Here is a 14,115-nt window from a genome sequence, read left to right as displayed (position 1 = left end):
TGCACACTAGAAGAAATGTAAGAAATGTTCAGTTTGTAATTCCAGTGGTGTACACAATACAACTATTCACAATGCTTTTTTAAAATTTGCGGGTGCCTAAAGTTAATTCACTTTGCCCCTCATTGATTGACTACTTTACTGATTTAAATGCACTGAGATAAAATACACACACCAAACCTATGTCAATATTTGCAGAGGCATTAATACCATCCAAAGTATCTTAGAGCACAATTTACCAAAAAGATGGTAATTTAACATTAGGTTTACCAAACCAACCCTACCCCCGCCACCATAATCTGCACCTACCAATCTAAAAAGGGCAGTGAAATTAATCAAAGTTACTGAAGTAATTTCTAAATTTAGTGCCACATAAAACAACAGAGCAAAGGAACTACAGATTCAATAGTCAATATTTGATAGACGTGCTGGCAGTGGATCTGGGCCAGCACTATTTCATATCATACAATAAAGTCCACAAGAATAAGGTCAAATTAGTTGCCCCATGACCTTCATTTATCTGTTAACTGCACAATACATCATTCCCCTACCAACATAGTAACTGCCAACTAACAATACAGGGGCCGGAATTTTTCCAGTCCATTGGTGGTGGGCTAGAAGGCAGAATGGTGGGGGAAAGCCCCGGGATGGGGATCCCAATGCCATCCAGCTGCCATGCCACATTGCCAGTGACAGGAAAGTTGGTGGCTCAGATGCTCACTGGGAGGCCAATTGAGCCACTTAAGTGGCCAATTAAGGGCTACTTTCTGCCTTGCATTTTGACCGTGTTGTAAGGGCCCACTGCAATGTGGGGAGACTGCCCAGTGAAACCTGGGAACCTCCCAGTGGGGTTCGGTGGGGATGGGGGAGGGTAGGCCCTCCTTTATCGGCACGCCATGGCCCATAGAGGGGCCTCCCGGTGCAATGGCTGCCCTCACGGCAACAGCACCGTTGGCGCTCAGCAAACCAACTCCCCCTGGAGCTGCAGCCTCTGTAATGGCAGTACTGTTGTAGCTGCTGAACTGCCGGTCCTCTGATTGGGTCAGCAGCTCCTGGAGCAGCCATCGTCTTTAATTGGTCAGCGGCCTTGGCAGCAGCCTCTTAATAAGTTGCCGTCAGCGATAAGCCAACCTAGGTCCCGCCACTGGCCAAAGCGGGGTCATCTCCCACTTTTGGCCCCGGCAGCTGGCTTTCCCTGTTAACGGTAAAATGCAGCTCAGAGGCACAAGTATGGCACAAATTATTTCATCGGGTAACAGCTGCAATCTCTACGATATATTAACCAGACCAGATCTGTCCCAGACAGGATTCTGCACTTCTACCAAGCTGGCCTCACACCTTTCTGCTATAACAGTTTTCTTTGGATCCACAGGATAAATAATAATGATATCTTAACATTAATACTTGCAATCCAAATATGGAATCGATTACGGGAGCCCCATTAAAATAACTGATAGGCCCACTGTCAAATCTTTATGAATCAAAACGTCACCCAAATAATGCGGATTGTCAGGTAATTTTATTTTATTTCCAGCCCAAGCTAGTTTCTCTCCACTGCTTTACAAAGCTGTTTCCCCCACTCTCAGCAAATCTCTTGTCTCACCCCAGGGTGGCTTCATTTCCACCCAATCCACCTCAGCAGAGTAGAGGTCCTTCAGGATATATGTGGTACACTCCTCTCCCTAATTATATATTCCAGATTCTATCGTGAGCAATTTCCTGCCAACCCATTGAATGTAATGCCATAACGGACTGTAACTTGCACTGGATGTGCTATTTGCTTGGCTCCATTCATTGCATAAATATTTCATCCAACAGGTCTTGGTTCAAATGCACATCCTTTCTTTGTAAGTCAGCAAAATAGCTACGGAAGTCCAAAATGCACTCTGGCAATGGGAAAGTAGTCATTTCAAATTGACTTCTATTACACGTGTACATTTAAAGGACAGCCTGTGTTAATCAAGACTTGTAAACTGTAGAATAACTAATACAGGAAGAAGAATTGCTCTTGTCATTATGTGTAGCAACAATATAAATGCATTTAAAAGGACAGCATTTTCCATGTTATTTCACACTGTGACCAAAGCCAATCTCCCTCCACTGATATGTTGCTTTATTAATAAAGAAAAATGTCCCCAACTTGTTATCATGGAAACAAACAAAAAAGCAGAGGAGTAGTGCTACAACTGTGGTAGGATTCTAAATTTCCATATGGGTGGGCCAAGAATACTGATGCCATGTGGCCCACCCAGTGGTAGTCTTACCCAGTTTCCAAGGTCCTTTTTATGCAGAGGGACAGGTGCCTCAGTCACAGTATCCAACCCTGGGAGTATGGAGGGTGCTCTGGGTGCCCTGTCTCAAACGTGGCAACATTTGGTTTGAAACCCAAACTTATTCCTCCAAAAAAGTTATTTCAAAGTGTTGACCTGATGCGAATACTTTGTTGGCAGTATTATTGAAAAAGCAATAAAAGGCCAGAATACACTGGTCAGGAGAGTACTGTTTTGAAGCTTATTGTGTTGATAGTTCTGAAATACAGTCGAAGTCGACAAAAATTGGACACCACAACTTTCAAATCAGTGGAAGGTGGCACTGTAAATAAAAATACAATCTAAAAAGACTGACACTTCCATTTTTCAACCTTGCCTGGTAAAGGTTAATTATTTCTAACATGGTGAGTGATGGCAGAGGATCGCAGCAGCCTTATATCAATCTGGCACAGGCTGGTACTGCTAAGAGGTTTCAGTGTAGTGCATTATGATCACAAGTCTACAGAAAAATCAATTTTTAATTGAGTGTATTATTTGAGAGGCCCAAGCTGTCCATCATATCCTGCTAATGGAATTTCCATCCGTCTCTACTGCTGACACAAGCAGGATTCCACCTCATCTACCACCCGCATTTAATCACCCGGCTCACACTTCACAGGAAAGGAAATTAACTCTTTAGGTACACTTGTGTAAGGAGGCCTGCAACAGGCAAATGCCCACTTATCTGGAAAGTGACAGATGTATAGGAATTGGGTAGTTTATGTGCCTATGCCTCTATAACAAAGTAAAACATTTTATAGCTCTCCCCCTCTCTCCACTGTTGATTCACTTATATTAAAATGAAAGCAATATGCCGCAGATGCTGGAAATCTGAAATAAAAAGAGAAAACGCTGGAAATACTCAGCAGGTCAGGCAGCATCTGTGAAGAGAGAAACAGAGCTAACTTTTCAAGCCGGATATGCAAAAAATGAAATAAATAAAATATGGCTCTTCTTGAAACGTTAACTTGGTTTCTCTCTCCACGAATGCTGCCAGACCTGTCCAGCACTTTCTCTTTTTATTTAATATATATTACTCCAGTTTCAGTAAACTAATCAATTTTTCTTGCTCGTTGCTATAAGGTGCACATACTGCACATTTTAAATGATTTTTGCGTGGTTCAGTTTCAGTTTATTTGGTGTCACTTTTCTCTTTTCACAGACATCAACAAATGGATGAACTGAAACATCTGGTTGACAAGCCAGCCTACCTTCAAATTGAGGATTACATTCTCATTACACTATTATAGCTCCCCACCCTAGACTCTCATTATAACTTTGTTTTAATGAGGATGCTATTCCTGTTTTTTCCATCCATTTTGACTCACATTATGATATAATATTTCAAGATAATCCAGACAAGAAAAAAGTGTAAAGTTAGGAATTCTTTTGGTGCGGAGGAGATACTGAGTCAGGGACTGAGGAGTGTGTTACTCTTAGGCTCTTGTTAAAACATTGCTAACTTTGCAAGGGAAAGCTAGCAGAGTCTAGTCTAGCAGATTGCGTTCACTTCGGAAATATATGATGCACTTTGAGGTTTCGTAATTATGAAATAAAACATTCTCTCATTTTCCTCACTATATTTTCAGTTGTTACCTAAGAAAGTCATTTATTTTTGTGGGTCAGCTATTAGTTTCACATCTGTGGAAAGCAATATTAATAGTTAAGACTTTGCAAACCAAACTTCTGAGAAATCCACGTAAGTACTTTCCATTTGCATCATACGGAGTGCACTCTTTCTATCCAAGAAACACATTCCACTTATCTAAACTCAGAGAACTTGGGGGTAGGTTAGTCAGAACCAAAGCTTATTGATTGCAAGTGTACATAAGAATACTGCAAAGTTCAATCAGATTAAACACCATTGTTTACCAAACTCAGCCCTGTTAAGCTTTTCTAGCTAGGTCACTCTACCTATTAAGGACATTGGCTTGCAGAACCCCAATCCCTAGTGACAGAATCTACACTCCAGGTCCTATCAAAGAGACAGAATGACTGGCCAATGAATAGAGTCATAGGGTTATACAGCACAGAAACAGGCCCTTCGGCCCATCGGGTCTGTGCTGGCCATCAAGCACCTATCTATTCTAATCCCATTTTCCAGCACTTGACCAGTAGCCTTGTATGCTATGGCATTTCAAGTGCTCATCTAAATACTTCTTAAATGTTGTGACGGTTCCTGCCTCTGCCACCCCTTCAGCCAGTGTGTTCTAGATTCCAACCACTCTCTGGGTGAAAACTTTTTCCCTCAAATCCCCTATAAACCTCCTGCCCCTTACCTTAAATTGATGTCCCTTGGTTATTGACCCTCCACTAAGGGAAACAATTTCTTCCTATCTATCCTATCAATGCCCCTCATAATTTTGTATACCTCAATCAGGTCCCCTCTCAGCCTTCTCTGCTCTAAGGAAAACAACCCTAGCCTACTCACTCTCTCTTCATAGCTGAAATGCTGCACCCAGGCAACATCCTGGTGAATCTCCTCTGCACCCTCTTCAGTGCAATCACATCCTTCCTATAGTGTGGTGACCAGAACTGTACACAGTACTCCAGTTGTAACCTAACTAGCATTTTATACAGCTCCATCATAATCTACCTGCTCTTATATTCTATGCCTCGTCTAATAAAGGCGTATCCCATATGCCTTCATCACCACTCTATCTATCTGTGCTGCTGCCTTCAGTGATCTATTGACAAGTACAACAAGGTCCCTCTGACCCTCTGTACTTCCTAGGGTCCTACCATCTATTGCATATTCCCTTGCTTTGTTAGTCCTCCCAAAATGCATCACCTCACACTTCTCAGGATTAAATTCCATTTACCACTCTGCCCATTTTACCAGCCCATCTATATCGTCCTGTAATCTAAGGCTTTCCTTCTCACTATTTACGACACCACCAAGTTTCGTGTCATCTGCGAACTTACTGATCATACCTCATATATTCACGTCTAAATCATTAGTGTACACAACAAACAGCAAGGGTCCCAGCACCGATCCCTGCAGTGCACCACTGGTCACAGGCTTCCACTCGCAAAAACAAACCTCGACCATTACCCTCTGCCTCCTGCCGCTAAGCCAGTTTTGGATCCAATTTGCTAAATTGCCCTGGATCCCATGGGCTCTTACTTTCTTAACCAATCTCCCATGCGGGACCTTATGAAAAGCCCTACTGAAGTCCATGTAGACTACATCAACTGCTTTACCCTCATCTACATATCTAGTTACCACCTCGAAAAATTTAATCAGGTTTGTTAGACACGATCTCAGTACATTAGCAGTGCATTAGAGTACTGCAGACTTGTCTGGCCCATATATTGGATTGATGAGTCGGCCAATAGAATCAGCTTGCTTCTAATTTCCCAATGCATATCTTACCGGAGAAGACTTGACCCAAAAAGAGATTCACTTACATCTCTCCCCACCTGCTAAGGAGGAGAATTACTGTTTGTTTCCATTTTGGCATTGGGCTAAGCCCTCACTAAGCAAAGAACAGGCACATTTCCCCTGCGCAGTGTGATGAGCAGTGTGACTCACCATAAAATGTGAGTGCACTGTAGCCATCCTCCTGACCATAGCATTTCACATACCACATCCAAATCTGTGGGTCAAGTCTTCACAGCAATGGCCTGTCTCTTTACAACCCAATTAAGACAACACCAAACCCTGGTTGTTCAATACCTGATCTCCTGTTAACTCACATAACTTAGAAACAAACTGATCAGTTGATACTAATCATATATGGCCAGCACTAATGCAACCAAATAGCGTCATAACATTACAAAAAATGCTTATTTCAGTCAAGGCATTACAATGTCAATTTCATTCTGACGCCATCTATAGGGAATATCTGGGATCCAGGAACATTGAAGTTATTAAGCAGGCTGAACAGCCAATCAGATTGAAGAATTCTCATAGAAAGCAAACCAGGAAATAAAAAGGACTGATTGTCATTTACTTTTTATCATTTTACAGAGGGCGAAATAAAGATTGGGACACATACATGGGATTAAGGTAGACGCTGAAATATCATAAATAAGCTGTAATGTTTTTATTATTTTAAACATCTACGGAAGTTCTATTATGGAATGGAGGGAATTGCACTCCAGACTTCTAAAATTAGTTTTTCAGGGCCAAAGAGGTTGTTCAGCAGTGATTATGAATTTGTACGTCATTAAAACCTCAGTTACACCTAATTCAACAAGGTTTAACTTTCCCAATGGTTTTCACAGGAAGAATAGTGCATAAAATGTTGAAGTTCACATCAAATTTCTAATTCTGTGCTGAATGCATCTGCAAAGATTGCAACAGTACACTCTGTGGAGGAACAGGGTATCACTGACAGCAATTTCCGATTTCCGCCTTTAACTGAGCATGTGCGGATGCTAGAAATTGCTATCAGTTTTACACAGCAATCATGGCAAATGCTGACAATTTATCCATCACTACTACCACAAATGCCAGGCCAGTGTGTCAATGTTTGAGGAATGATCCCTGAGAGTGCATCAGTATTTTCAGATGGTCCCTTAAAGAGAAAAATTTGAAAACCACTATTTTAAGAGACAGGCAGCTAAAGATAATTTAGGACATAATCGGATTGTGTTCCTTCTGCAGTACACTACTGATTTTATTTATCTATTTATATTTGCATTGTTATTCATATGTAAAATTTTGCCACAGTCAACTGCGCAGTTTCAAAGTTATTGCAAATATTATTGCTGACTAATGGAGAGCACTGAACAAAAACAATAACAGTCAATGCAAGCCAAGGAGAATTCCATCTTAAACTTTAAAATAATGCTTTAATATTAACTAGTTCACTAAAAACAAATACCCTTAAGAAATGAGATTCTAAGTTGCATATTTCTTACCACATCTAGTTCATTGCGCAATAAATCTTAACAATTTCATGACTTCTCTGACCCCACCATCATTACGAGATCAGTGTGGGAATTCAGACAGGTCAGGACAACTTCAAATGCAATTCAATTACAGCAGTTGCTTTATTCCCAGTTTGCACAGACAGTGGTTTAAACAAACTGAAGTAATAATAAATTCGAAGTGCGTTACCTTTAACATAATTTTGTTTCAACTCTTTGAGACCATGGGAAAAGCAAGTGATGAATTCAAAAGATATTTATCCAAAATTAGTTATTTTGGACAGATTCTGTTAGAAGCATTGGGTTCATGAACTGTTTCTTATAAAATGGCATATATGGTCTGATTATATATAGTTGAGGGGATAGAACTGGCTGTGGGCTGCGGTGCTCTCTGATGCGGCTTCCAAATTAATTGAAACAAATTGGTCCAAGGAGGCTATATTTGCAAACTTCTGAATTCAGTGTCTTAGGACCAAGACATTTATAGCTTGTTTCAGATCTTTAAATGTAATGGTCCATGCACAAATCAAACAACAAAAATGATACTGAAGTGACCAATCCATCACTGAATTGTGGAATGACCTCCCAGCACATCTGATCAAAAATGTCATCTTATCACTCATTTAGGAATCACAGTTCAATGAAGAAATTGTCTGTTATTCAATAACATTTATCCAGCTTGCTTTAAACTGCAAAAAAGCCAGCTTTTAAAAGGAGTTCTTTTGTGCATTGAAGAATTTTATGGATGTTTCAGTTTCTAGAGCAGGAAAAAGTAACTGATCTTGCATTGTTGTCCTCATCTAACCTCAAGACCATATTGCACTTCACATCTCACGAAGCAAGCAATAATTACAGACATAGTGAAGAGCAACTTGTCTTTCAAAATGTTTTGGAAAGTCGGCATGTTTTTCTTAAATTATTAGCACATTTGCAGTGAGATACACTTTGAATAAATTGATAAACTGCAATTAAAACCAAGTTACAATTCTTATATATCAACTCACTACAATATATTCAAAGGACTCAACTGAAGATCCAGATTGTATAAGTATCAAAAGTCATATCTTCACTAAATCCTCTTTATTGACAAAAGGCCTGTTGGTCACAATAGTCCCAACACTGATTCTGAAGTGTATCTCGACCACAACTTAAGACTGCACTGCACGTTGATTTCAGAAGAACACAGTGCAATCTAAATTGATGTGCTGGTATCGGTGACTACTAGGAGTTCTACGGAAATCTGCAGAGGAGAAGCCAGTCACCCGAAACAGGTGCAGTCTAAGTGTTGATTTGTTAATGGAAACACTCCATGAGGCCTGGAAAAAAAGAATTTCTTTATCCGATCATTCCTGTTAATAAAAAACCACTGTGCAACCAACACAATGAGCCATTTGTAAAATAAATGTGAACAGATCCCAACTGGCAATAAGGTGTTCAGTTAAATGGCCAAGAATTATGGTCATTACTTTTTGGCTGGGTAATAGAGTCAGGATTAAAAATGATAGTGCAACCTTTGGTGTCTGACAGACTGTGCATGTTAGTAGAATCAGGTAGAGTAAGACAATACTTCTCTTTCCAGATTTTTCTAGTGAATGGAAATCTAATTATATTAAAGGGCAGCAGAGTTCAGACTTCTGGAATGTTCTGAATGCTATAGAGCGTAACAGTTGTGCTTTATCCCCCAGAAACACTGGATGTTGACCAACAAACACTTGAGCACACTTACTCTGACAACTGGTGGAAGTGCAGGACTTGGTTTACTAAATAGGAATGACATGGGCTTCTGAACATGCTGCTCAAAACAACCATTCATGCCGCACTATCAATTTATGAAAAATCTAATCAACATGTCGGACTTGGCTGCATGCTTGCTTAACTTAAAGTTTGATATGAATGAATGGGAAACAAACCACAGCTGAGCAAACATTTCCTAAAACAAAAATTAAGATCAATCAATCGCAGCCTACTGATTCCCATTAGAACAACTTTACTTCTCTATAGAAACAGTGGGCATTTCAGGAATCTACAGTATGTTGGGGCTGTGACGTCATACATTGTTCAACTGTGACTGCAGAAACAACACATCACTTCAACAGATAGTCAAAAATGATAGAAGGAGAAACACAATGAGTGAGTGAGTGAGTGATTGAGACATTGAGAAATGGAGATGGACCAAAATAAAGAGACAGACAGATAGACTTAGATCGATTAAAAGCAAGGGAGGCAAAAGGAATAGCTCATATACCATAAAAGTTACTTAGTACTATTTTTAAGCCCTGAAGATTTGGCTCTGATGTGCTAAATATTGATATTTTTGAATAAAAATATTTGATATTAAGTTCCTAGGGAAATCGCCTCTCTCTCATGCTGAATTTATTTGGTATTATAGATAGTCAGATCGTTACTCCAGAATATTTGCCATGTCTTCCATTTGACAGGTTTTTTGTTGTTGGGAATCATAATTGTGTATTGCTTTATTAAATACATTGTAATCCTTTCTTGCTCTCAGCCAATGTGATTGATATTAGGCTGGGATGAATAACTGACCTGATTCCTTCTGCCCTAACTGGTAATTCAATGGAATGTATGGTTAGTACAGCGTATTCTGCAAAGGAATAAAACAAATGCAACTGCAGACCGACTATATAATGTGCAACATACCACGTCTGCCACCAATTTGCAGTCCAGTAGGTCTTGCAATGATTAGTTGCAGTTTCAACCCCAACAACACAACTGTTCAACCTGGGGGCCAGCGCTGAGGGGGTGTTCATGGACACAGGGCGGCACAGTGGCGCAGTGGTTAGCACCGCAGCCTCACAGCTCCAGGGACCCGGGTTCGATTCTGGGTACTGCCTGTGCGGAGTTTGCAAGTTCTCCCTGTGTCTGTGTGGGTTTTTGCCGGGTGCTCCAGTTTCCTCCCACATCCAAAGACTTGCAGGTGATAGGTAAATTGGCCATTGTAAATTGCCCCCAGTGTAGGGAGGTGATAGGGAATATGGGATTCCTGTAGGGTTAGTATAAATGGGTGGTTGTTGGTCGGCACAGACTCGGTGGGCCGAAGGACCTGTTTCAGTGCTGTATCTCTAAATAAAAATTTAAAAAAATCACCGTTAGCAACTGTACGATCATTCTTGCTCACCATCCTTGCAATCCATCCTGACTGCTTTCTTGATTTCCTCCTTTCCTTCTCGAGTTACACTGTCAGCAAACCTCTCCATCTATACAAATGTAACCCTCATTTTATAGCATCCATTTTTCTTGTCCTTACTCTTGATTGATACCAAGACAGTGGGGCATATTCTGGGACAAAAATAGTTTATACCAGCACAACAGACTGCAAGGTTATTAAAGGTTACACCAAAAGAGAACCTAATAGTCAGTTCAAAAAAGACTCCTACATATACTGTACAATACATTCTGTATTGGATTGCATTTAGTTCATAACAGTGAAGATGGGGTTGATACGGTGTCTCAATAAATGTTTTTTAAACACTTAGTACTGTGACCCAACATTTTCCCAGCTCATGAGTAGCCTGAGAAATTAGCTTTTAGGTTTGATTCCTCTTATATACCACTGCATACTCAACTCATGCCCTTATTTCAGAATTCAATTGTCGTGTTCCACAATTCTATACTAAATCGAATGCTGATACCAGGTGAATCACTTGACAGTGTAATGGTTTGTATCAGGAATCGAATGTGACACTCCAGTAACCAGCAAATAACCAGTCAGCTATGGAAGGGACTCTGATTTATTTTCTTCAAAATGGACTTTTGCTTGTATGTTTTACACTACAAAGAAATATGTAGTTTAAAATGACTATGATTCAAACAAATGCAATGGGTCCAAGGAAAGACCAACAAACTCAAACATAATGTGAACCGATTTAAACTGCTGTTCACTACAATTTGAATACATAGTAGCAACAGGCATCCAACTTGCCTGCAAACCCTAAATAATGCATATTAGGTAAGGGAAGTAAGAGTTACAGAACCAAGGCAGGTAGAGGGAGTTAAGACACAGATCAGCCATGATCAAATTAGATGGCAGGACAAGCTCAAGGGGCTGAATGGCCCACTCCTGTTCCTTTGTTGTTTAATAGGGACTCATTCCCTTACTTATATAATATATTATTACAGAGTAATTATGTATAAATTATAGTAATCTATTTGATAATTAGATTTGTATCACAATCACTTGATGTAATTTTAGTTTGAACAGTAAATATAGGGTAACTATATAGGGTAATATATATAGTATATAGTATATAGGGTAGGCTATATAGGATAAATATGGGGAGGCACAGTGGCGCAGTGGTTAGCACCGCAGCCTCACAGCTCCAGCGACCGGGGTTCGGTTCTGGGTCCTGCTTGTGTGGAGTTTGCAAGTTCTCCCTGTGACTGTGTGGGTTTCTGCTGGGTGCTCCGGTTTCCTCCCACAGCCAAAGACTTGCAGGTTGATAGGTAAATTGGCCCTAGTGTAGGTAGGTGGTAGGAGAATTGAGGGGAGGTGGTAGGGAATATGGGATTAATGTAGGATTAGTATAAATGGGTGGCTGTTGGTTAGCACAGACTCGGTGGGCCGAAGGGCCTGTTTCAGTGTTGTATCTCTCTATGACTCTAACTGCATTCAGTGTTGATTAGGGCATTACTGGATATGACCACTAGGTGAAACAAACAGCAATAGTGCTTTTGTATGAATAACTGTTCAATAAAGTTTTCTACCTTTCGAAATGGAAAACAGGTTTGCCATGTGTATAATTCCCTCAACTAAAGAATTCAAAACAGATTGGATATACTTCAAATAAACTTTATATCATAAATCCTATGTGAACAAAGCAGTGCATAAGTATAGACAATTTATAATAAGGACATAAGGATAATGATAATTTATTAATAAGATATTCTAGCACTTAATATGTAAATTAATGCTTCCTTTTCAGAAAGTAATGCATTTCTTCTTTGCTATGCCTTAAAAAGAGTCATAATCACAAAGGTCTATGGTGGTATTGAGGAAGATAGACATTCTAGTGCTTCACCTTTCAAAAACTACCTCGCAGTATTCTCACATCTCACGTATGTACACTACCAGATGCCTGACTATTACGCATCTCCTCTAGTGGAACACATTGTTTCAAACAAATTGAGGACAACAGCATTAAAATCCGAGTTCTGTGAATAATTATTGAATGTAAATTGGTCTAGGGTTTGAGATCATTTTCAGTCTGTGGATGTTTTTTGCCTAAAATATAACAATGACAGTCTTTTAATCAAATATTTATAAGTGCTTAAATACTTGTTTAAGACATTCATTTTTCTTTGTATTTAATATTTTGCCAAAATTAAAATGTTTTCATTTCATTTTGCTGTCAATAGTCTGATTTTCCATTTTTTGTTGCAGTGCGTATTTAACGAAAATGTTTTCTGAGATTTTTGTCCCAGCAGCATTTTAAAGCTATTTTCTTTTAAAACCAAAAACCAGAATGCATCAGTATATTTTCTAGTTGCTGCTGATCCATCCAGACACGTAATGTGCTTGTGGTGGACTCCTCTATGCACTCTTTTAAAATAAATGGGTTAACGCCTCATTAAAATAGCACACAGAGGAATTTAATACCAGCTAAGCATTCATGTGGGAACAGCACTGGTCAGAAGATATTTCCCTCAGCATTAAACAAGCAGCTACGTTCAATACAGAGTTACAAACCTTAGTTCCAAAGGCAGTTTTCTTGTCCAAAGTATTTTTCTACGCTACACATATATAAAAGCACTCCTGATGTACATTCTCCATGATAATGTGGCAAGAGGTTAAAATTTGCACTATACAAAATGGAACCCTAAGATAAAACATGTTTTCTTACGCCCTTCATACCCATGTTGATTTTAATTATGTGCATAAAAATCCAGGATAATTGATTGCAATATTTGGAACAAACTAGCATTAGATGACCAAATTAATATTACATAGGTCAGCATCTTATAAAATGCATTATAATTAAATCTGACAAAATAACATGTCCCTTTTCAGTAGTCAAGGCTAGTATTAATATTCAATAAGGTTATGTGAAATATATTTTGATAAAGCTTTCTGCAGATTCCATCTTCAGCAGCGACTGTTAAAGAGAAAAACAAACAGAAATAAGCAAAGATGAAAATATGGAAACAGAGAGGATGAAAAAGGTGAATGCGTTTATTTTGAAATCCTTGTTCGATGCACTTTATTTTTCAAAGCGTCTGTCAGAGTTTTCTAGTCATTTAGGCTGCTGTGCGTGGAAAATGCAACCTGTCTGACTGTGACAATCACAATGCGCTCACTTCGATCTCACACACTAATGAGTGTCAACTTGAAAAAGCCCATTGAAGGGGCAGAAAATTACTCTCCAAGAAGGAATTGACTGATTCACATCATTTCTTGAGGAACCAGTGACCTGTGAATATTTCATTACAGAAAATCGTGCTGTACATATGAAAACAACAGTGACTGCTGTACCACAGTACTGAGACTGCAGGCAGTAAAAACTACACAGAGCTTCACAGGCAAGTCGCCAGATGTAGATAGTAAAACATAGGCATGGACTGACAGGAAAACAGCCAGGCACAAGTTGCAGAGAATAACCGTAGAATGACAGATGAACAGACAAGCACAGGCTGCAAACTGTATTCACAGATTGATGGGAGGACAGTTGGGACACAGCCTGTGAAAAATATATACAGATTGACAGGTTCCAGCTGTGCAAAGCCAGTCATATTTACACTGCAAGAAGGTAGACCTAGCCATAAGTCGTAAAATATATACACAAACTGACAGGATACAGCCAAGCCCATTTGCATGACCCCCATTTTCACACATGATATTCTGAATGTCAGCGAGCTCCTTCCGAGGCAAAAGATGGACTAGTAAGAGCGCCAGACTGTGAACAGGTGAAAGTGT

General features: G+C 39.6%; 1 protein-coding gene across 14 annotated transcripts in view; it reads right to left on the bottom strand.

Annotated features, from left to right (window-relative positions):
* The window catches only part of rbfox3a (RNA binding fox-1 homolog 3a), a 1,511,127-nt gene that overhangs the window by 326,917 nt on the left and 1,170,095 nt on the right, over positions 1–14,115 (bottom strand). The gene's annotated exons all lie outside the window — the stretch shown is intronic.

This window comes from Heterodontus francisci, chromosome 26 (genome assembly GCF_036365525.1).
Source record: "Heterodontus francisci isolate sHetFra1 chromosome 26, sHetFra1.hap1, whole genome shotgun sequence".
Lineage (NCBI taxonomy): Eukaryota > Metazoa > Chordata > Chondrichthyes > Heterodontiformes > Heterodontidae > Heterodontus > Heterodontus francisci.
The sequence above is the reverse complement of the archived record's forward strand: the minus strand, read 5'-3'. Positions and strand labels throughout refer to the sequence as shown.